Here is a 23400-nt window from a genome sequence, read left to right on the forward strand (position 1 = left end):
GCAGAAACCTTCCTCCAGAATGACATTGACCCACTGACCCATCTTCTTTTGATATAGCTGTTCAGTTGCTTGCTAACCCACCTAACTACTGTCACGTAGGCTACACCCTTGCTACTCAGTGTGGCCCGTGGACTTGTGCAACACCATGAAGCTGGTTAAAATGCAGATTCTCGGGCCCCACTGCAGACCTCCAGAATCAGAATCTGCATTTTAACAAGAGGCTCAGGGGATTCACTGCACAGTCAAGTTTGAGAAGCATGGATATTGGTTCTTCACCTTAACAACACACACACACACACACACACACACACACACACAATTTTGCCACATATAGTAGTCCCCATTTATCTGAGGATTTGCTTTTTGCAGTTTCAGTTACTGGCAGTCAACCACAGTCCAGAAGCAGATGATCCTTCTCCTGATGTATTGTCATGTCAATAGCAACCTAACGCTATGTCACAATGCCTACATCATTCACTTCACTCCATCTCATCAAATAGGCATCTTATCAACTCACATCACCACAAGGGTGAGTACTGTATAATAAGATATTTTGAGAGAGAGAGAGAGAGAGATCACATTCATGTAACCTTTATGACACTATATTGTTATAATTGTTCTATTTTATTATTAGGTATGTTAATCTTTTACTGTATCTACTTTATAAATTATTTTTTTTTTATCACAGGCATGTATATATAGGAAGAAACGTAGCATATATGGGTCCGGTACTATCCACAGTTTCAGGCATCCACTGGGGGCCTTTGAACATAAAGGGGGACCTTTATCCTTTGTACCTTTAATGAGTTTGTACATACATGCCCCTTGTCTAAACGTCAGGCACTTTTGTGGAAATAAGAAATACAGTAGTTTGATGTGTCTCTTTCTTGCTGAATCTGTGCAAGCTCGTATTGATCGCTATTGATAAACTATCTTAATGAAAAGAAGTATTGCCTGGGCTTAATGCCAAATTGACAGAAGTACAGATTAGAGTACTTTTTTTTTTTTTTTTTTGACTTTTGGAAAATTGGGATCACATTTGCCCTTCTTGAGTCTTTCAAAAACCACCCCAAATATTCTTCCAACACATTTCTTCACACTTCCTTAAAGATGGCAAAGGGGCTCAGCGATTTCATTTGCAAGTGTTTTCAGTACTCTGGAACTCATCCAGGTTAGGTCATTCAAGCTAATTTAGAGCATCGAGGTCACTGGATTTCAACCCCGGCTGCACATTAGAATCACCTGAATCGTGAGACTCACAGCTTTAAAACTACCTGTGCTTGGGCCCCTTCACAGGCCAATTGAATCCACATCTTGGGGGGCGGGGGGAGAGAGTATCAGTAGGGTATTGCTTTTTTAAGCACCCCCAGGTGATGCTAGTGTGCCAGCAGAGGTAAAAGCCATTGAAAAGAGGACTGAGGGTTTTTTTTTTTTTTTATAAATTTTTTTTTCAACGTTTATTTATTTTTGGGACAGAGAGAGACAGAGCATGAACGGGGGAGGGGCAGAGAGAGAGGGAGACACAGAATCAGAAACAGGCTCCAGGCTCTGAGCCATCAGCCCAGGGCCTGACGCGGGGCTCGAACTCACGGACTGCGAGATAGTGACCTGGCTGAAGTCGGACGCTTAACTGACTGTGCCACCCAGGCGCCCCAAGAGGACTGAGGTTTTTAAAAATCGAATTCCCAGGGTGCAGAGAATCAGAATCTCTGGTCGAGGCTCAAGCATCGATAGTTGTAAGCACCCCAGATGATCCTTGGGTGCAGCGGGACAGAGAACCACTGAGCTGGGTGAGCCCAATAAGCTCTTCTCCCCTAATTGAGCTCCTTTCCTGATGTCAGAATTTGTCCCATCCTTCTTTCCTGTCTGAAGGGAATTCCCCTTGATGAAGGAATTCAAAACGAAACAGAAGTTCCTGATGCCTTTCACACAGTTTGTCTTTCAGTTTTATCTTGGCTTTCCTTTATTTCCTCCTCAGTAGTGTAAAATGTTCTTAAAAATATATTTTTTAATTTTTTTAATGTTTATTTATTTTTGAGACAGAGAGAGACAGAGCATGAACGGGGGAGGGTCAGAGAGAGGGAGACACAGAATCTGAAACAGGCTCCAGGCTCTGAGCTGTCAGCACAGAGCCCGACGCGGGGCTCGAACTCACGGACCGTGAGATCATGACCTGAGCCGAAGTCGGCCGCTTAACCGACTGAGCCACCCAGGTGCCCCTTAAAAATATGTTTTAATGTTTATTTACTTTTGAGAGAGAGAGGGAGACAGAGTGTGAACAGGGGAGGGGCAGAGAGAGGGAGACACAGAATCCAAAGCAGGCTCTAGGCTCCGAGCTGTCAGCACAGAGCCCAACGCGGGGCTCGAACTCACAGACTGCAAGATCGTGACCTGAGCCGAAGTCGGATGCTTAACCGAATGAACCACCAAGGTGCCCCTGAAATATTCTTGATTTGACCAGCTTGTCCCTAAGAAAACACTGCCCAGTCCTCATGAAGCCTATCATGTCCCTAGTTTAAGAATCTAGAAACATTTATGGAGTAAGCCATTTGCATTCCGTCACCTTAGTGCAATATCCTCCCAGACTTTTCCCCACACCTGCAGGACAGTTATGATTGACACCATTAGGCAGATGAAGAAACTGAGGCTCAGAAAAACTAAGTGACTTGCTCAGAACTATACAGCCATTAGGTGGCCAAACTAGGATTTGGATCCATGGCTCTTTGGCTCTAAAAATCATACTCTTTTTCATTATGGCACAGTTCCTCCCACTTTTTTTGTTTTTTTGTTTTTTTTTTTTTGTTTTTTTTTTTTTTTTTGCTCCTCACAATTCTATTTTTAATTAAAATCTTAGGTGCATAAATTTTCCAGTATACTAAATTCTTATCACAGATAAACCAGACCAGGCATGGAATATCTATCACTGATTCCTAGAGAAGTTGTATTAGCATGACCTGGAAGCAGGCAATCTATTCCTTTCTGTAAGTCATAACTACAAGAGTGGACCATGATATCTTCAAATGTTTGCACGAGTTTTTAACTCTGTACTGGGAGTACAGTGCTTATAGATCTGTTTTCATTATAGATCTATTTCCAACGTGTTTTCTAGCTTGTTAAATAGTATTTTTAAAATACCATAATTCCTTGCAATCCTCTCCCCAAAAAGTAGAAATCTAAATCCACATATCTCACCTATTAACAAAAATCTTATCTTATTTCTAAGATTTAGGTATAAGGTGGCTAAGTGGTCTCCATTTTCAAGGAAGAGAAAACATAAAATTGGTTTGACTTGTATTTGAGGGATTTAGATTAAATATGAGGAAGTTGTTTATTATGTTAAGTATGGGGAAAAGTAAGTTTACCTGTCCACCTCTAATGGGCTTTTTCAGTGAAATCAGGACTTCATGAAAAGTGGAGAGAGGAGGAATAACATTCTACTTCTTTAGGGATGGTTTATTTTGCACTGACAGTTCTGGGCCGTTTGAGATGCATTAGGATAAGTTGGAGGAATCCTGGCCTGCAACCTAGAGAGAGGCAAAAGGTGATCATTTCTTCTAAGATAATTCTCATTGTAGTATTTCAGGACTAGAGTAAGGTGTCAGAAATGGGAAGTGAGGGACATGTCTGCCTTTTAAAAGTTAAAATGCCAGAGAAACACATTCTGGATCAGAGAACGTAGGGTCAAAGTCACCTCAAGAAGACAAGGCTAGCAAGGTTCCACTAGAACTTATTTTCATGTAATTTCTGTTCTTCATCCTTTCTGCTGCCTGGAATGGGTTGAAATGGATGGAGCTCTCTCAGTTATATTGGATCATGAGATGGCATTGAGAATAGAAGCCACTTTGATGAATATAGCAAATAAAAAATAGAGGGTCTATTCCAGACCAGAAACTGTTCTCCATCTTAGGCAGATATTTTGCATTCTTCTGTTATATGCAGCCCAATCTAGTCCACTAATAGATTCACATTTTGGTAAGCTCTTGAGCCTTCTTAGCCCAGGGCCCCATGGAAAGCAAGGAGTAGAGATCCATTCAAAGAAAAAGTACATAAAACCAGTTCAGGAAAAATATGTAGTAGCCAGATCAGCTCAGTAACTGAGGGTGTTACTGAACTGAAAATATTCTGCTAACCAGCTCGAAGATGGTAGTATCGCCCTTTCCTGACCAGAAGAAAATGATTTTAAATCTTATTGGATTTTGGTCCACGTTCCTGGAGGAAGCCTAAGGGAGGCTGAGTGAAGGCACCAGGGGAGCAACTGCTGTCTAAAAGCTCCACTGCAAGCGGGCTAATTGCCCCCTATATAGATGTAAAGATGCAGGACTCCATTCAGAGTGTTACTCAGATCCCAGTACTGACTGAAGTAGTGAGGTCTCTCGGCGTCACCTTAAGAGCTAACCTTCTGGCAAGGGCAGCGTAAGAATCTTTAATTACTCTTTTCTTTAACTGATATCAGCTGATCTGTCCATTTGATACAACCTGCACCGAATGGAGACTCGTGCATTTAGTCTTCTCCTGGCCGTGGGGCTTGCTTAATTATTCTTGGCATCCAGTTTATCGCCTTAGAGCCTTCCTCATGAAAGACATCATTCACACCTCAGAGAAAGGAGCTCTTTATAATATGGCATTTTCTGGAGAAGATTTCACCTACCAAATGGGAAAATACAGCTTGTCAGCCAGACTGGTGGAACATTTTTCATGCTCTGAAAGTTTTCTTCCAGCTATTCAGCAGGCTGTGTTCTGGGCCATTTTCAAGATCTACTGAGAGCCAGTGACTGCTTGTGCCCACAGACTGGGCTGCCACTCAGCCCTCCTGGTAACACTTCTGTGCTTGAGTCCTCTTCAGAAATACCGTGTTGCTTTAGGAGGAGCAATGAACTGCTCTGGGTTCAGATTCTGACTCTGTCCCTCACCTTGAAGTGGCCCGGGATGACACCTTTGGGCAAGTCAGTTAATTTCTCAGGGCCTCAGTCCACTTGTTTGTAAGATAAGTGGTTAAAGTATTAACACTTTCAGCTTTCAGTAATTTTGTGGGTTTTCTTATTAGGAATAGAAAAATTAAAACATTTTGCTCCGCATGAGCAATTATTTTTTATTGCTGAAATAAAACACATACTTTGCCAAAAGCACAAATGTATATTAGCAGAAAGGTTAAAATGTAAATTTCCATATTCTCACCACTGTTCGTATTTTATATTTTTTCCTACATACTTAAAAACAATTTTTTTTAATGTTTTTAATTTATTTTTGAGAGAGAGAGAGAGAAAGAGACAGAGCATGAGCAGGGAAGGGGCAGAAAGAGAAGGAGACACAGAATCCGAAGCAGGCTCCAGGCTCTGAGCTGTCAGCACAGAGCCTGACGCAGGGCTTGAACTTGTGAACCATGAGACCATGACCTGAGCTGAAGTTGGATGCTTAACCAACTGAGCCACTTAGGTGCCCCTCTACAGACTTTTAAATAAGCATAAACATGCTAGAAATCTTTTTGCAAAAATATCACATCCAATCAACTGTTCCGTGGTCTGCTTTTTCACTGAACACAATATTCAAAACATTTCTCTGTGTCAAATATGTATATACACATACATACACACACACACAAACACACACATCATCATGTTAATGATCACACAATTCTCAGAATGTAGCACAATTTGTTTAACTAAACTTCTGTTTTTTGCTATTGTAAATATTGCTGTATTGAAATCCATGTATGTATAGTTGACCCTGAATAATGCAGGAGTTAGGGGCATCAGCTCCTTGCTCAAAATCCACATATTGTTTTTGGCCCCCTAAAACTTAATTACTAATAGCCTGCTGTTGACTGGAAGCCTACTGGTAATGTAGACTGTTGATTAACACATATTTGTATTATATGTACTAGATGTTGTATTCTTACAATAAAGTAAGCTAGAGGAAAAGTGTTATTAAGGAAATTGTAAGGGCTAGAAAGTACATTTATAGTATTGTATTTATTGAAAAAAAACCCACATGTAAGTGGATCCATGCAGTTTAAACCTGTATTGTTCAAGGGTCAACTGCACATCTTGTGTAATGTCTTTTTCCTTCAGATAATTCCTAGAAATGAAGTTCCTGAGTTTGACACTACCCTTTTGAGGATTTTATACATGTTCCAAGTCGTCCTTGAGTAAGTTGTATGAATTTACTTTCCCCAAACAAAAGAATGCCTTTCCCCATCCTCTCTCTCATTCCTTTTATTGCTTGTCTTTCTGATAGGTATATCCTATTCCTTTTAATTTTGCATTCTTTGGCAAAAAGTGGGATTTGTTCTTTCTGTGTATTTTTCTTGGAGATTTGTGTATTTTCCCTAGAAAACGGTCTATGTCCTATGTCCACTTTTTTTCTGTCAGGACTATGTCTGGGGTCTCTTGTATAGGCATAGCTGCTGCCACCTTACCATAGAAGATGGATGAGACATGACAGGTGAATGGGCGAAGAGGGAGGGAGTCCCCAAGGAAGGCAGGCAAACCCATGTGCTCCAACATGGCCCCCGGCACTCCCAGCCCCTAGGTAACATGCTGCAGGCACACAGAGGAGGGAGATGTCAAATCGGTACCCCTGTGGATGTGAGGGAAAGGAAGGAACCCTTAGGTGACTACCTAAACCTTGGTTGTCACAGTAGGGTCAGGACACAGGGCGATTCAGAGCAGTCCAGGAGCCATCACGTAGAAAAAGTGACTAGGACACAATGAGTGATAGATGGGGAGGAGGAGGTACACAAAATGTCCAGCTGCATTCAATATCCACCACATATTTATGCTTTAGTTATTTGATAAATATTTGAGTATTTACAATGAGCCAGGAACTGCACTTGCCAAAATAAATTAATACACTACAGGGGCGCCTGGGTGGCTCAGTCTGTTAAGCATCCAACTCTGAATTTTGATTCAGGTCATGATCTTATGGTTTGTGAGATCAGGCCCCACATCAGGCTCTGCACTGGCAGTACAGAGCCTGCTTGGGAGTCTCTCTCTCCCTCTCCCACTCCCGCTTGTGCATGCTCTCTCAAACAAACATTTAAAAATAAACAAACTAAAATAATATTGTTACCTATATAACTTTTTGTTTCTTCAAAAGGATTCCATTTTTAGCATTCAGCAGCAGACTAGGGAGTATTTATTTCATTTCAAACAGAATGCGTAGTCAGAACACTAAATGGGATGGGATCTGAATGGATGAGTTGAATACTTCTCCAAGTGATATGTAGTTTTGATAGAACCTTGTGACTAGACAGGACCTGGAGATGACATGACGATTTGCAACAATGCCTTAAATGGTTTTCTTGGGGCTGGGAAAGTGCTAGAATGCTTGGTCAGCCAACTCACCGTATGGGAATATGTTTTCACAAAAGGCAAACTATTAACAGACTGTTTTGAGTAGTAGTGGATGGGACTAGCAATGGTAGTGGAACGTCTATCAGTTTTTACAGTAAATGTACATTACAATATTTTGTGAAGATCTCCAGACTATTGACATGAGAGAAATGGAAACTTCTGAATATGACCCTGTGGTAGCTGGTCAGTAATTCACTACAGTTGACTCAGAGAAGATTTCAGACTCGGTAGAATTCAGCTGCTCTTCCTTGCCTGTCCCCAAAATATCACACCCTGGTGCAATAAAAAATCAGGACTTCAGCCATGTGGATTCTCTCAAAGGTAAGAGGTAGCACAGTAAATAAGTCCCTCCTTCTTCATTACTTGCTCATTTTGGGTGTGTCTTCATAATTTTTCGAGGCAGTTTCCATTTTCACCCTGGGTGTATCACTTGCCCAGCCAGTTTTTCCTCTCTGTGAGTTTTGTTCCATTGGAGCAGAGGCTAAATACCACGACTTGCAGCTTCCAGGCAAGGGGGTGGGGGTCAGGAGTAGATTTTGCAGTATCTCTAGAAATCTTCCAAATAATAGCCATTCAGGAACATAGACCTTAGTTTCAGTGGTTCAGGAGAATTCATTTGGAGTAGAGAAAACTCATTGGCTGGTGGCAGTGATTCAAGCTGCTCGCTTCACAAAGAATATTGCCAGAGCCAAATTCTTTGCCAGTTATGGAGGTCAGAGGTGAGGCAACTGTGCTTACAGGGCAAAGCTCTTTTACGGATCCCCTTGGCTTTCTGCTTTCTTCTTTATAGCTGATTAACACCCAATGGCCATTTCTTTAAAAAAGAAAAATTCAATTTCTGGGTTTAATTAACTTCCCTAACACAGTATTCACCATAGTCTGCCGGGATTCAACCAATGACGAGACTTCGTCATATCTGATTTCAGTTCGAGGTAATTCATTGCTGTAGCTCACTAAATTCCAAATACTGTCTCAGGGCTTGTGTGGTCAAAAGGAGGCCTGAACTTTACCCTCGGCTGGCACATGTGAGGATTTTTACATGCTGAGTTAGTGTATCCACTATAGGTGCTTTTTGGAGAGCCCGAAACTTTTTGCCTTGGTTTGACATTTTGCCTTAACTTCATGGTCACAGTCTTAAGATCAGTCTTCCATCCTTTTTCAGTGCATTCGCTGATGGCATGGGTTTTGTTATCGTTAATTTTAACATGGCGTGGAGTACTTCTTACTGTCTCATTCTCTGAACGATCAATAAATAAGTGTTTATGGAGAATCCAGAGAGCATGGTTTACTTTATACATTTACTAAGTATCTGCAGGTTTAGAGAATTCTATTTGCTTTTATTCTTTTATTACAGCTGTAAAGCATTATATGGCAGAGGCAAGAAAGTATAATGGTTAAGTGCATGAATGCTAAGCCAAATTGCCTGAGTTCAAATCTAGCTCTGAAATGCCACAACTGGGCAATTTAACTGATGACTCTGCGCCTCAGCTTCCTCATATGTAAAATCAAGATAATAATAGTATCTAATTTGGGGATTGTTAGGTAGTACATTAATTAAGAAATGTGAGGCAGTTAGGGGTGCCTGGGTGGCTCAGTCGGTGAAGCATCCGACTTCAGCTCAGGTCACGATCTCACGGCTCCTGAGTTCGAGCCCGGCATCGGGCTCTGTGCTGACCGCTCAGGGCCTGGAGCCTGCTTCGGATTCTGTGTCTCCCTCTCTCTCGGCCCCACCCCCACTCACACTCTGTCTCTGTCTCTTTCAAAAAAAAATTACAAAAAATTTTAAAAATAAATAAAAACAAAAAAATTGAAGAAAAAGCAAAAGAATTGAAGAAATGTAAAGCAATTAGAACAATGCTTCGGCTCATCATAAGTTCTCACAATTCCACTCATAGTGAACAGTTATTAGAGGATATCACTACTGAAAGATCATTATTATTTCACTGAGGAATTATGAATTGTCTACAACTAGCAGTCTTGTCAACCGTCTTTCATCTATTACCTATATTGTGCAATGCACGGTGGGTGATGAAGCCACAGAGGTGAATCCTACATAAGCTCTACCCTTGAATTAATTGGGAATTTGACACATTCATCACAATTGAGTGATGATTTGTTGCATGAAGTCGCCTAGTTGCGCCAGCCTGGCTATTGACTGAGTTAGGACCCCATGCAGCACAAGATAGTAGGAAGTATCCCAGCGTTCTGACATCCAACTCATTATTTCCTCTAAGGCTTTCTGAATTACCTCACCTCTGTTGGTGATCTCTGCTCCTGGAAAAAGCCCGGACCCAAGAAAGGAAACAATCCCCAGGGACCTTTAAGGAGCACCTTGAAGAAGGTGTTAGTGCATGTTACCTATTCTAAGACGCACATTTTTTCGCGCCTTTTTATTCCTCTGAAATCAGGTGCAGCAAAGACGCATTGCCAGCGCCATTGCCTCTGTGTGCAAAAATGTGGTCATAGGTGCTTGGCTGTCACTTCCCTTGAGTTATGTTTATTGTCAGTACCACAGGACTTGAGGTTTATTGTTAAAACATCTTCAAAATGATCATAATGTGACAGGGACTAAATGAAAACCTACTACACATACAGGAAGGCACAGAAACACCGCTGTAATATGTGACTAAAAAAGAAATGATGGCTGTGCTCGCTTCGGCAGCACATACACTAAAATTGAAACGATACAGAGAAGATGAGCACCGCCCCTGCGCAAGGACGACACGCAAATTCGTGAAGCGTTCCAGCTGTAAAAAACAATAATGACAAGTAAGTCTAAAAGTGAGCTTTCGTTACACATAAAATAAAATTCTAAGTGCTCAGAGCACATGGGCCGCAAGTTAGTTGGCAGCATTTTCTTGTTTCTTCATAACGGTTCATTTTGTACTTGAGATATCCTTAGATTTGATGACATGTACATCTTAAAGCTCAAGAAAGAAGATTATAAAGTAGCTACCTTGAAATTTCCCACAGCATTCCAGACTTTCAAATTTTGGCAGAACCAAATTCTACCTGCATTCATATTTAGTTTTTAAACTCATCTCATTTTTTTCAACTGAGATACATTTTTTTAATGATTTTATTTTTCTAAGCTTATCAATTTTGAGAGAGCACAAGTGGGGGGAGGGGCAGAGAGGAAGAACTTCAAGCAGGCTCTGTCAGCACAGAGCCTGATGCAAGGCTCGAACTCATGAAACTGTGTAAGATCATGACCTGAGCCAAAAGCAAGAGCCGGCTGCTTAACCAACTGAGCCACCCAGGGGCCCCTAAATGTGTTCATTTTGAAAGAAAAAGTTCACTTGTGAAATGAAGGTTTTGCCGTGCTAGTTGAATGGTTTAAATATGAATTACAATTAATCTGTAACTATTAAGCTGAAAAAACATGTTTGACCATTTACCATGTAAAGTCATCTTACTGGGTAGCCTGGCTGGCTCAGTTGGTGGAGCATGCAACTCTTGCTCTTGGGGTTGTGAGTTCAAGCCCCACGCTGGATGTAGAGATCACTTAACAGTAAAATCTTTAAAAATAAATAAATAAAATCGCCTTACAGTAGAATGCAAGCATGTGTATAATCCCTTGGGAAACCCCACATCTAGGTGAAGTTCCACCTGCTCAGATGTGTCACTTCCTTCCAGCCACGGAGCTATTCCCACTATTTCCAGACTCTTTATTTGCATTTGCTTTCAAGAAATTCACACTGAAAAATCCTTCCCAAACTGAATTCAGAGAGCTACCATCAATTTAGTGTTTGACTTCTCAGCACTCATTAATTTTCCTGTTTGTTTTGGTTACTAAAGGATGGAAAGTTCGATGCCCTACTTTGGCTGGGATGACTGACCCTCTCAGGTTGCTGGACACTTTATCATGAATTCTTACTGACATTTTGATACAATAATTGTGGAATGTTGGGAGAGGGGTCTGATTTTAGCCTAGGGAGATCATTTTCAAGATCAGTACTTGTCCTTCATTTACTTTCAATTTGTAAACCCAGTCATACATCTCCTTTGACTCAATAGAGCATGACTTTCACATATGGCCAGGACTCTTGTATCAACAAGATGAGGAAATTCTGTTTATCAGCAAGTGACGCTTTCCCCACTTTGCACTTCCTACTAATTATGGCTGTTAAGTTTTCAGGGTCCTATCACAAAGAGCAGTTCATTAACTTTAATTATTTTTGAAATTCATTGGCTGCAATACAGAGTGAAGCTGGCAGATGCCAGAGGGTTAGAGTTGCAGAAATTAATTAACAAAGAGTGGAAGCTCTTATTAGCTGATGCTTTTTGCTATCTTCCTTTTTTTTCTGATTTAACCACTTCAGAGTGGGTCTCAGGCCCTTCAAACTGGAGGCAGGGGAAAGGTTAGAGGTGAACGTTCAAGACACAGGAAATCGAAGTCGCAGGCCTTGGCCAGGAGCAGAGTGCTTGTCTTGTTCTGCATTATTTCCCAACTGTATCACTAGCAGGTCTGGATTTAGAAAATCCACAGGTTAGCTGGTTCCCAAATCACATCCAACTGGTGTCCATGTTTATAGTTGATTCCAGATAGCAATTGACACTTAAAACTTCGACTGGAATCCCTCTGCGTGGCAACCTGTTAAAATTAGATTTCAGTGGCCCATGGAAGTCCTTTCCTCTGTATAGTTATGGCACTTTGCTGGTATTCTTTAAACATTAAGCCAGTTGGAATTATTGCTGTAGATTCCACTGGTAAGTCCATGTCTGTTCCAACTTCTCTTTTTAAAAGTATCTTCCTGATGTGGAAAAGTAGTGCTCTCCAGCATTGCTAGAGGCAGTATAAATTGGTACAATCTTTCTTACTTTCTTTACAGTCTTTCTGGAAAACAAGATAGGCATAGCCCATAAGATGTCATCAAGTGCACATACAATTTGACCAGGATTTCCACAAGTATTTTGTCCAAGGAAATAGTGAGAAATGTGGGAAAGGTTTATCAACAAGGAAGTTCATTGCACAATTAATTATATTAGTGAAATATTAGAAAAATCTAAACATCCCAACCCCTTGAATATTACACAGCCAGCAGAAGTGACATCATAAAATATTTGATACAGGAAAATGTTTATCTTGTGAAGTTAAAGAACCATGTCACATGGGAATGCAAGCTGGTGCAGCCACTCTGGAAAACAGTATGGAGGTTCCTCAAAAAACTAAAAATAGAACTACCCTACGACCCAGCAATTGCACTACTAGGCATTTATCCAAGAGATACAGGTGTGCTGTTTCGAAGGGACACATGCACCCCCATGTTTATTGCAGCACTATCAACAATAGCCAAAGTATGGAAAGAGCCCAAATGTCCACTGATGGATGAATAGATAAAGAAGATGTGGTCTATGTATACAATGGAGTATTACTTGGCAATCAAAAAGAATGAAATCTTGCCATTTGCAACTACATGGATGGAACTGGAGGGTATTATGCTAAATGAAATTAGAGAAAGACAAAAATCATATGGCTTCACTCATATGAGGACTTTAAGAGACAAAACAGATGAACATAAGGGAAGGGAAACAAAAATAATACAAAAACAGGGAGGGGGACAAAACAGAAGAGACTCATAAATATGGAGAACAAACCGAGGGTTATGGGAGGGGTTGTGGGAGGGCGGATGGGCTAAATGGGTAAGGGGCACTAAGGAACCTACTCCTGAAATCATTGTTGTACTATATGCTAACTAATTGGGATGTAAATTTTAAAAAATAAAAAATAAAATTAAAAAAAAAGAAAAGACAAAGCTAGAGCTTGTGATGAAGGAAACCCAGCAAGCAATACATGCAAAAAATGAAAATTTCATCAGCCACTGTCAACAATAGGTCAGTGAAATAAATGGCAGAATGTTTAAAATTTCTTAAAAAGTAGCCATTAGAATATATACAGATAAAATATGTGTTTGTCCTGTGTGTACTTTCCAAAATAGTTCAATATATTATTTGTCTCTTTAAAGTCTCCGTATTTAATGATACTGTTGTGTAAATTCATTTGTTATCAAGCAATTTCTTTTCCAGCTAAAGAAAATAGATTGTATTTACCGTAAATTTTCATGATCTCCCAAATAATAAATGGTTAATGTTACCAGTAATCCTTATTAGGAAAGAAAACCAAACTGAAGATTTTTTTAAAGTGTTGGGATAACTCAAAGTTAAGATGATAACAGTTGATAATTTTTAGCTTTTGCCTGGATTGTTCTTAAGTTCATACTACTGACTTTTTTCTCCTTGTATTTTTCTTCCGCCTTAAAAAAAGAAATAAGCTATACTGATATATTCAAATTCTTTGTAAAAATGAAAGCTATAAAACAGGTAGACTAAGGCTTTAAGGCCTTAAATATCACACCTCATCTCTTCTTTTTGTGAAATTCCTCTGCCCTCACATAAAATCAGTAGGTGAGTTGCTAAAGGTCACCAGCCAACTGGTAACAACTGTCAAATTCTATACCCACCCCCCTCGTTCCGTCAATTAGATGGCACTGCCTCCCCCAAAACAAGAAAGTTGTTAAAAGTTCTCAATAAAAATAGAAATATACAAGCTAAAAAAAAAAAAAAAAGAACCATGTCACAGAACTATATAGTATTATTCTAATTTGAATACTTGTATACAGTTATAACAGTTTATGAGGAGCAGAACTACAGTGCATTTTTATTTTCATCCCTATATGTTTATGTATTTTTCAAATTTTCTACATTGGACAACCACCTCTCTTATGATCAGAGAAGGAACATGAAAGGCTTTGAAAAAGAAAGAAAAGAAAGAAAACACCTCCTTGAGACATAGCACACTTGTTGAAATTAAAAGTTTATCAAAATCAAGGCCTTATTCTTCCTGAAAGTTCAGGAAGAAGGAAACTATGACCTACTAAGGGCTTGTCCTGTATTAGGCACTGTGCTAGGGCCTGTTTACATATATTCTTCCACATATCATCACAATAGTCTCGTAAGGTATGTTCTTAGCCTTATGGATGAGCATGCAAAGAGACTCAAGAGACGTAAGTAGCTTAACTTACCTCAGTTCAAATAACTATTAAATGACAGAGTCAGAATTCAGAGTCAGGTGTTTTCATTTGTTTATTCATCGGCTTATTCATATATATACACACACATATGTAATCATTAGGATGGCTAAATAGTTCTGGCATATAAAAAATAGAGAATAATATAACAAACAGAATAACATTAAAAATATCCATAGTTTCCACTTCCAGCTTAAGAAATTAAATATTTCAGATATACAGGATGCTGCCTGTGTATTTGTCCCCAATTCCATTCTGTTTTCTTCCATTGAGAAGTAACTATTATCTTGAACATGGAGTTTATTATTCCTATGCAAGTTATTTTTCCTTTGCTGTATATGTTGGTATCCCTAAACTAGACTAAATCAGTTACTTTCCAGTCAGGAAAATAGAAACCACTCTATGTGTTGCACACAAAGGGAGATTTAATAGTGAGAATTACAAAGGTATAGAAAGGGCTGGAGAAGCATATGGGATAACGTTTAGTTTCATCCACTTGCCCCCCACCCCCAGATCCGCTCTCCATGTTTCTTTGTGCTCCGAAAACCGAGCTGTACTGTCTCACTGTACTCTCTTGATCTCTGACTTCCGGTTGGTTTTGGCCTGTGGGAAGTACTGGTGAGAGGTGGAGGGGAAGAGGAGAATGGGATCAGAGTAGCTATTCACTTGGTTTCCTTCTCGCTGGGTTGGTACAGGTTGGCACTGCTGCTGCTAACATAGCCCCTGATACTACTGAAATGCCCGTTTTCAGTCACCTCCTCCTTTTGCTGGTGCTGCCTTTGCTGGAAACACACAACCTGCACAGACAGAAAAGTGACTTCTCCCTTTCTTCTGTTTTTTAGTCTCCTGTCAGTGCTTTGCCCTGGCAAAACCTAACCGGAGCCTGTGACATGTGGTTGACAGGTTGCCGACCCCTTGCAATCCAGAAGAGTTCTCAGAAAGGCTCGCAGTGGGGTTGAGAGCCAACAGTACACAACCAGCACAAGCGCATGGTATTGTTTGCATTTTTAAAACTCTAAATAGTGTCATGCTATACATATCCTTGCTTTTTTTGTTTAGCCTTATACTTTTGAGATCTATCCGTGCTGATACACGTGGCCCTAGTTTATTCCTTTTAAGTGCAGTGTTGTATTCGGTGATGGTATTTCTGCAAGGGAACTAGTGAGGATAGAAACATGGACATTACTGGCATTGGAACAAAAGAAATCTAAAGATAGCATATGGCAAACTACAAACAGTATTAAAATTAAAGGAAAATATTTCTAAAAGCTTTTCATTCCTTCATTCAACACAGATGCCTCAAGCTTCTACCATGCCCTAGGCATTGTGCTTGGCACAAAGGACAGAAAGCTGAATATGACCTCCTCCCCGCTCTCTGGTTGTTGACGCATAGACAATTAGATACATAGTTTTCATCAAGGTAATAAGTACTATGATAGAGTTATGACTAGGATGCTAGAGAGGCACAGAGCTTGATAAATAGAAAAAAACCTACAGAGCAATTTCAGTTATATAGATTTAAATTTTCTAAACAAGTAAAATAGTGTATTGCAAATGTAATTCAGCGGTAAAGTCACAAAATGATACCACGACCACAAAGGTTTCTTCCAAGAATGCAAAATGCATAAAAATTAAAAAAAAATTTTTTTTAATTAGAAAAAAAACTTAAAAACATTAAAAAACTTTTTTAAACTTAGAAACATAAGTTACATAGAAAAGTCATGGGTAAAATGGAAATATGTCAAAAAGTCACTTGAAAAAATCCTGCAGCTTCTCCTAATACAAATTTGAAGTGGGATGAGCAGGATTCCATCTCACCCGTGATAAAGATTAGTTAGCAAAAACTAAAAACAAACATCATATTAAATAAATTGTTTACTACATATCCATGTAAAGCAGAAGTAAGATACCACTGGCAATCATCTTGTTTCAGAAGTCTGAGACAGCACAGCAGGTTTTTTTAAAAAATTAAAATCAGGCATTGTAACAAGTATCAAATTGCGAACTGCGACATTGCTATTAAAATAGAAAGATGTCTATGCGATATTATTAAACGAAAGGAAAAGGGAAAGCAAACTGCAGAGTCCTGGTACAATGCGACTTCGTGTGGGGGCGGCAAGTGGGGGGAGGAAAAGAACAAGCAAGTGTTTGTACATAGGTGTGTATCAGTTTGTATTTGGCGAGGAAAGAAGTGGAACTATACGTACCCAGCTCAACATTGGTTATCTCAGAGGAGGAGAGTTCGAGAGTAAGAGTTAGTGGACTTTTTATTATTTTAATTATATATCTTTGTATCGTTTTAAAGTAAGCACGTGCCACTTTTATCGTATAAAAACCTAGTAAACAGGATTTTTCGTCAGATGGTCAAGGAAGGCTTCCTGTAGTGATGCTTGAGCTCAGTGTGAAAGATGAGCAGTGTTCACTGAAGAAAGAATCAGTAAGAGGGGTCTTCTCAGCAGGAAACATCGAGATCAAAGATGGTGCCTGTGAGTCATCTCCATCATCACCAGGTTCTGCCATTTATGGGTTTCCATGTGGGACAGCCAGTCCTAACAAAACAGTAGTGATCAAATTCAGCAAATTCTGTTCCCCTTTAGAAGGAAGGGACTAAAGTTACCCTCCCCAAAGAAGTTGATGGCCTGACAACATTTCTTTATGATCAAACATTCTCTTTACGATCGAAGAGAAACGCTAAGTACTTGCACTGAGATCTCAGTGTGCTGATCAGTCTCAAGGATCGAAAGCCTGAGTGAAGTTGTGTGTATGTGTGTGCAGGGGGTGTTTAGGGTTAGGGATGATGGGAGCGCTTCTGTTCTTCCTCACCAACTAGATCATTCTTGCCTTTCATGCATTTATTATTTTTCTTCCTTTACCATTACCTCTATCCCCAGCTTTTCCCTCACTCTCCCCCAGATGCTGTGTGGCTGCACCATGAACATTTCCACCGGAGGTGGTCAAGCAATCCCTTTGCCCTGCAGCGATGTCATCAAGCCATGTACCAGGAAGAGCCTCCCTTGGGTGGGGCTTCCCCTCCTCAAGATACACACCTGGTGGGGAGAACTCGTTGTAGAATTCCAAGTTCAGTTCCCAGAGAGGTTAACAGCAAAGACACAATAGATCCTTAAGCAGCTCTTACCCTATTCTTGGCCCTGCCCTGGCTAACCCAGGGTCTACCACATCAGCACCTCCATAGATCTGTAACTGGGGTACAGGGGTGCAAGAGATCCTGGCTCCAGGGTCCCAAATGGACCAGGTTCGGCCACTTGCTGCTGACAAGATCCAAGATAAGTGGTGGTGAAACCAGACAGGCATTTATTTCAGTGAGGCCAGCACCAGGAAGACTTCGCAAAGAGGGTCTCCAAAGTGCTGAAAATATCTTCTAGATTTATATAAAGAAAATGTGGGACAAAGGTCAGTGGGTACATAACATAGATGTAGGCAGTAAAAGTCGGGTTGATCATTGTCTTGGGGGTCAGTCACATCAGGTCAGGTCAGGTCGGTTGTTATTGCTTAAGGGGTAGTTTTGGTTCCCATATGGGATGCTTCGCTGTGGAGTCTTTTGCCTGAGTTAAGTGATAAGCTGGAAAGAATAACTTAATCACTTAGAAAGTACAGACTGAGGTCAGAATGGAGGTAGTTGAAGTCCTCTTTCAGGTACACCCTTCACCCAATATCTACCTGCTCTGACCCCACTGGACATTAGCAACTCTTTCCAAAAGACAAGTATCATTGATTTTAGGAAAATGTTCCCATTCATACCTATCAAAGAGCAAGTTGTTAGGGTAGACACTTTATTGTTTGTTTGTTTGTTTGTTTGTTTGTTTTTCACTTTGACAAACCCTTGAATGCTTTTAGAGTAATTTTGTTTTGGTTTTGCTTTATTTTGGTATATTTTTGTAAATGTATTATGAAAACACAGTGTTTTTTAAATAGGACAGCTGAGCTGGCACAAATGAAGACCTCAGGATGGGGACGGGTGTGCAAACCACTGTCAATCTCGCTCCATTCCCCTTGTCACCTTTTAGAAGGCAAAGCAGTCACTCACAGCTTAAGCTAACCCCTTCCTTCCTCTAAGCCCAAACTCCTAGGATATACTGATCCTATACCCCTAACATGGCACAGAGGGAAGACCGCACTCTTTCATTGGAAGAATCAGATATATTTAGAAAGAATACATGCCCTTGGTTATAATATATTCTCTTCAAAGATTATACTAGCATGAGCACTCATCTATTTTCTCTACCTGAACTGCACTGTCTCATTGAAAGAAATTTTCCTCCAAAATAGGGCTGAAGAAGCACTTCCTGGCTGACTGATAGAGACACATCCCCAGAAACAGAGTGTAGGGCAATGGTGGGGGTGTCCTAAGGCACATGATATCCTTGGCTAATGCTGGAAGGTGCTGGCTGGGGACACAAACTCCCTGGGGGTGTGGACCCTCCTGTCCCTACTTGGACAACTCTGACCCTCAAAGCCTGCTTGATTGGTTAGACAATTAGTTGGTTGAATGCAGAGCACTCAGAGTCAGAGGGAGACCCTTTTAGGGTGCTTTGCCCTGAGGGCTCTCAGGTCTTCTTCCTCCACCCATTCACATGTCCCCCATGCCAATGTTAATCTCTTCTCTCCTCCTGCTCCCCACCCTTCCCCAGTATTCTAATTCTTCACCTCATTACACAAAGGAATTCACCTCTCCCAAGTCCTTCCCCAACCCATACACCCAAACTCATCCTGATTTGGGAAGTCACAGAAGCATTACCCAACCTCTTATAGAGAGAGCCATTATATATAGAAATACATTTGGCTTGTTTTGAATCACAACCATGGTTATGTCCTCTATAAACAGTTTCTTGATTTTCTCCTATCTACTTTATTTTTTTTTAATTTTTTAATGTTCTTTTTTTTTTTTTTTTTTTTGAGAGACAGAGACAGAGCACAAGTGGGGGAGGAGCAGAGAGAGAGAGACACACACACAGAATCTGAAGCAGGCTCCAGGTTCTGAGCTGTCATCACAGAGCCCGACAGGAGGCTTGAACCCACGAACTGTGAGATCATGACCTGAGCTGAAGTCAGACACTTTGACTGAGCCACCCAGGCACCCCAAGAATTTAAATTTTCTAATAAAACAATAAGTCTCAGTCAAAAAAGTCCAACTGTTATAAAATATATTCCTGTGCAGTTAGATTCATATAAGATGGAAATACGTATGCTTGTGGCCAAGTTGACACTTTAATCAGGAATTATAATTAATTCCCTTCCCTCACTTCCATGTCCTGGCAAGGACTAATGTTTTCTGTCCCTATAATTTTGCTTTACCTAGAATGACCTATACATAGACCCTATATAGCATGTTGCTTTTATGTTTGGCTTCTTTCACTTAACATAATACTTTTGAGTATTATGTTTTAACAGTTTTAACAGTAGTTTGTTCCTTTTTATTTCTGAGTGATATTCCATTGTTTAGATGCACCACAATTTGTTTAGTGATTTATCAGTTGATGGACATTGTGTTGTTTTCCATCTTTTTTTTTTTTTTTTAAAGAGAGAGCAAGTGCATAGAAGCAGGGGAGAGGGGCAGAGGAAGAGAGAGAGAGAGAGAGAGAGAGAGAGAGACTCTTAAGCAGACTCCACACTAAATGCAGAGCCTGACGTGAGGCTTCATCCCACAACCCTGGGATTATGACCTGAGCCAAAATCAAAAGTCAGGCATTCAACAGACTGAGCCACCCAGGAGCCCCTGGGTTGTTTCCAGTCTTGATGATTATAAATAAAGCTTTTGTAAACATTTGTGTTTAGGTTTTGTATGAACATTTTGTCTAGGCATTCATCTTCTGTAAATATCTAGGAGTGAGATCATTGGATGCATGGTGTTTAACTTCTCTCTATAAATTTAACAAGATCCCAATAAAAACTGAGACTTTTTTTTTTACCTAGGCAAATTGATTTGTCTAGTTCAGGGGTCAGCAAACTATCGACTGTGGGCCAAGTCCAGTGCATGCTGCTTTTGTGAACAAAGTTTCATTGGAACACAGCCACACCCACTCATTTACTTATTGTTAATTGCTATCTTCACGGTATACAATGGCAGAGTTAAGTAATTGCTATAGAGATGCAGGGGCTGCAGAGCCTAAAATATTTGCTATCTGCTCTTTTACAGAAAAAGTTTGCCAATCCTTGATTAATTTTGAAAGCACATGACAGGTTTTATTTCACAGCTCCACAGCTGGAAAGCAATTTGACTAAGGATGACTATCTCACCCATGTGTGATTTAAGTATCATGAGGGAAAAAGAAGTTGTCTTCATATGAAACACCTATCTCCTTAGGTTATTTCCAGGGGGAAATGAGGAATAATGTGTTATCAACCCCTTGTAAGTCCCTGAAAGCCCCTTGACACACTGTGATCTTTACACAGAGACTGTCAACAGTCACCCCAACACCACTGTCCACATTGTGCTTTAACGACATGATTTACATTGTCCCATGATCAAGAGCAGGGGCATGGAGAAATAAATTTGCCTGGGAAGGCAAGATTGATTCCTCTCTATCACCCAGGGCCATGCAGAAGTCCACCAACCTCTTCTGCGTTCTGAGGGAGTAATTCGGTACAACTCCTAAATTTCCATCTCTCTACAATATCAAGGAAGAAAACCCCATCAGGGAAGTAAAGCAGGTATCAGAAAGTCAATATTGTTCTAACTGCACTACTCACTGGCACTACTTACCAGCACCTTTTATCTTCAAAGGATCCACAGGTAATAATTAACCTGAGCACTCGTTCCTTAAAATTAGAGACCCACAAAGTTGCAGGAAAGACTCACTGCTAGGAGGCAGATGAAAGAAATGGACCTGGGAATTCTTTTACCTACAAAAGCAAAACAAAACAAACAACAACAACAAAACAGGCTACCTTGAGAAATAGAGGTTTTAGTTAAAAACTACATGTGGTAATAAAGGTGATGGAAACCTCAAAGAAATGCCAGGGCATTACTACATTTAGGGCCTTAGCACTGAGTTTGTTTGCTGGAAAGATCATACCCAGCTCTAGAGATTCTCTTTGACAAAAATGCCAAGACAATTCAGTGGAGAAAGGACAGTCATTTCACCATACCGTGCTGGGACATTTGGATGTCCAGACACACACAAAAAGTGGGCCTCAAAATACACCTCATGTAACTCAAAATGGATCATAGACCAAAATGTAAAATGTAAAACTATAAAACTATTAGAAAACATAGCAGAAAATTTGTGTGACCTTGGGTTTGGTGATAAGTTTTTAGATATAATGCCAAAAGTGCGATACATAAAAAAAAGTGCTAAATTGGACTTTATAAAAATGAAAAATGTCTGTGGTTGACAAGAGAATGAAAAGACAAGCCAAAACCTGAGTGTAAGTCACATTTCTGGTAGGGATTCACATCGAGATCTTTATTCTTATAAAGAACCCTTAAAACTCAACAATATGAAAAGAAATAATTTTAAAATGGACAAAATATATGAACAGACACTTTGCCAAGGAAGATATATGGATGGTATATAAGTATATGAAAAGATATTCAATAGCATTTGTCATTAGGGAAATGCAAATTTAAACCATAACGAGATGCTACTACATAACTAATAGAATGTTTAAAATCCCCAAACTGACAATACCAGATGCTGGTGAGAATGCAGAACAATAGGAATGCATGTTCATAGCTAGTGGGAATGCAAAGTAGTGGGAATGCATAGCTAGTGGGAATGCAAAGCAGACCCTTTGGAAGACAGTATCAGATTCTGATCAAGTTCAACATAAATCTACCATACAATCCAGCAAACCCACGCCTAGGTATTTACCAGCAAACCCACGCCTAGCTATTTACCCATGAAAATTCATGTTCACACAAAATCTATATGTGAAAGCTTCTAGCACTTTTATTGATACTTGTCAAAAACTGGAAGCAATCAAGATGCCCTTTAAGTAAATGGAAAACAAATTAGGGTACATCCGTAGAATGGGATACTATTCAGTAATAAAAAGGAATGACCTACAGACACACACAGCATGCATGAATCTTAAATGGATTTTGCTAAGTGAACGAAGCCAGACCAAAGGTCTACGCAATGTATAATTCCATTCATATGATATTCTGGGAAAGGCAAAACTATAACATTGGAAAACCGATTAGTGGTTGCCGGAGGTTAAAAGAAGGGGAAGTGGTTTATCACCCAAGGAAATTTTTAGGGAGATGGAAATGTTCTGTATGGTAATAGGATGGTAGGTGCATGCATTTGTAAAAACCTATAGAACTGTACATCATAAAAAGTGAACTATAATGTGTGCAAATCAAAAGAAAATCACACCATAATGTCAGGGAATCCTAGGATGGAATGTAGACTGGAGCTAATGAATCTAACTTATTGTACAGGTGAAGATTGTATGTATCTGACATACATATCATTTATCTTCATAGATCACACTGAAGAGGGTCGGGGGGTAAAATGGAGCTGACCTAAATGACTTTGGAAAATGGTGTTTTGACTGGAAATCATAACGCTAAAGAGAGAAAACTATATAAATATGGTACCCTAGTTGATAAATTTGCTTCTTCTAGGAGTAAATATTAACAATTCTGAAACTATTTCATATGTATAGTGAAGTTGAAAAAATAAGTACATAAATGGTAGATAATGAGAGCTAGGTCTCTCACTGTCAGACAAAGGAGTTACAAATAAGCAAAGGGAAAGTGCTAAAATGAATCCTGTGGGGCTCAATTAGAGTCAGAGACGGTATGGCCTCATATTCAGTTTAATATAGACACAGACAGACATAGAAATAATTATAGATATTTAATTATCTTAATGATATTAAATACTTATAGATCAATATATTTTCATGTTCCCTAGCTCTGTCTGATGAGAACGTCTAGAAGCAGTGACACTTCAATAGCAAGGAACACACCCCGAGCCCGGATCTTGGTTTTTATTTATTTATTTATTTATTTATTTATTTTTTAATTTTTTTTTTCAGCGTTTATTTTTATT

At 39.8% G+C, this 23400-nt stretch overlaps 1 long non-coding RNA gene and 1 other non-coding gene across 2 annotated transcripts; both read left to right on the forward strand.

Annotated features, from left to right (window-relative positions):
* Positions 1 to 376: 376 nt before the first annotated feature.
* On the forward strand, positions 377 to 23400 carry LOC121030260 (uncharacterized). The gene is made up of 3 exons (XR_005790140.1): positions 377 to 529; positions 15223 to 15372; positions 23263 to 23400. It is a non-coding gene; the product is annotated as an uncharacterized LOC121030260 (long non-coding RNA).
* Positions 9999 to 10105, forward strand: LOC121031208 (U6 spliceosomal RNA). The gene has a single exon (XR_005790618.1). It is a non-coding gene; the product is annotated as a U6 spliceosomal RNA (small nuclear RNA).

This window comes from Herpailurus yagouaroundi, unplaced genomic scaffold (assembly GCF_014898765.1).
Source record: "Herpailurus yagouaroundi ecotype Mexico unplaced genomic scaffold, PumYag 140, whole genome shotgun sequence".
In the NCBI taxonomy this organism is placed as follows: Eukaryota; Metazoa; Chordata; class Mammalia; order Carnivora; family Felidae; genus Herpailurus; species Herpailurus yagouaroundi.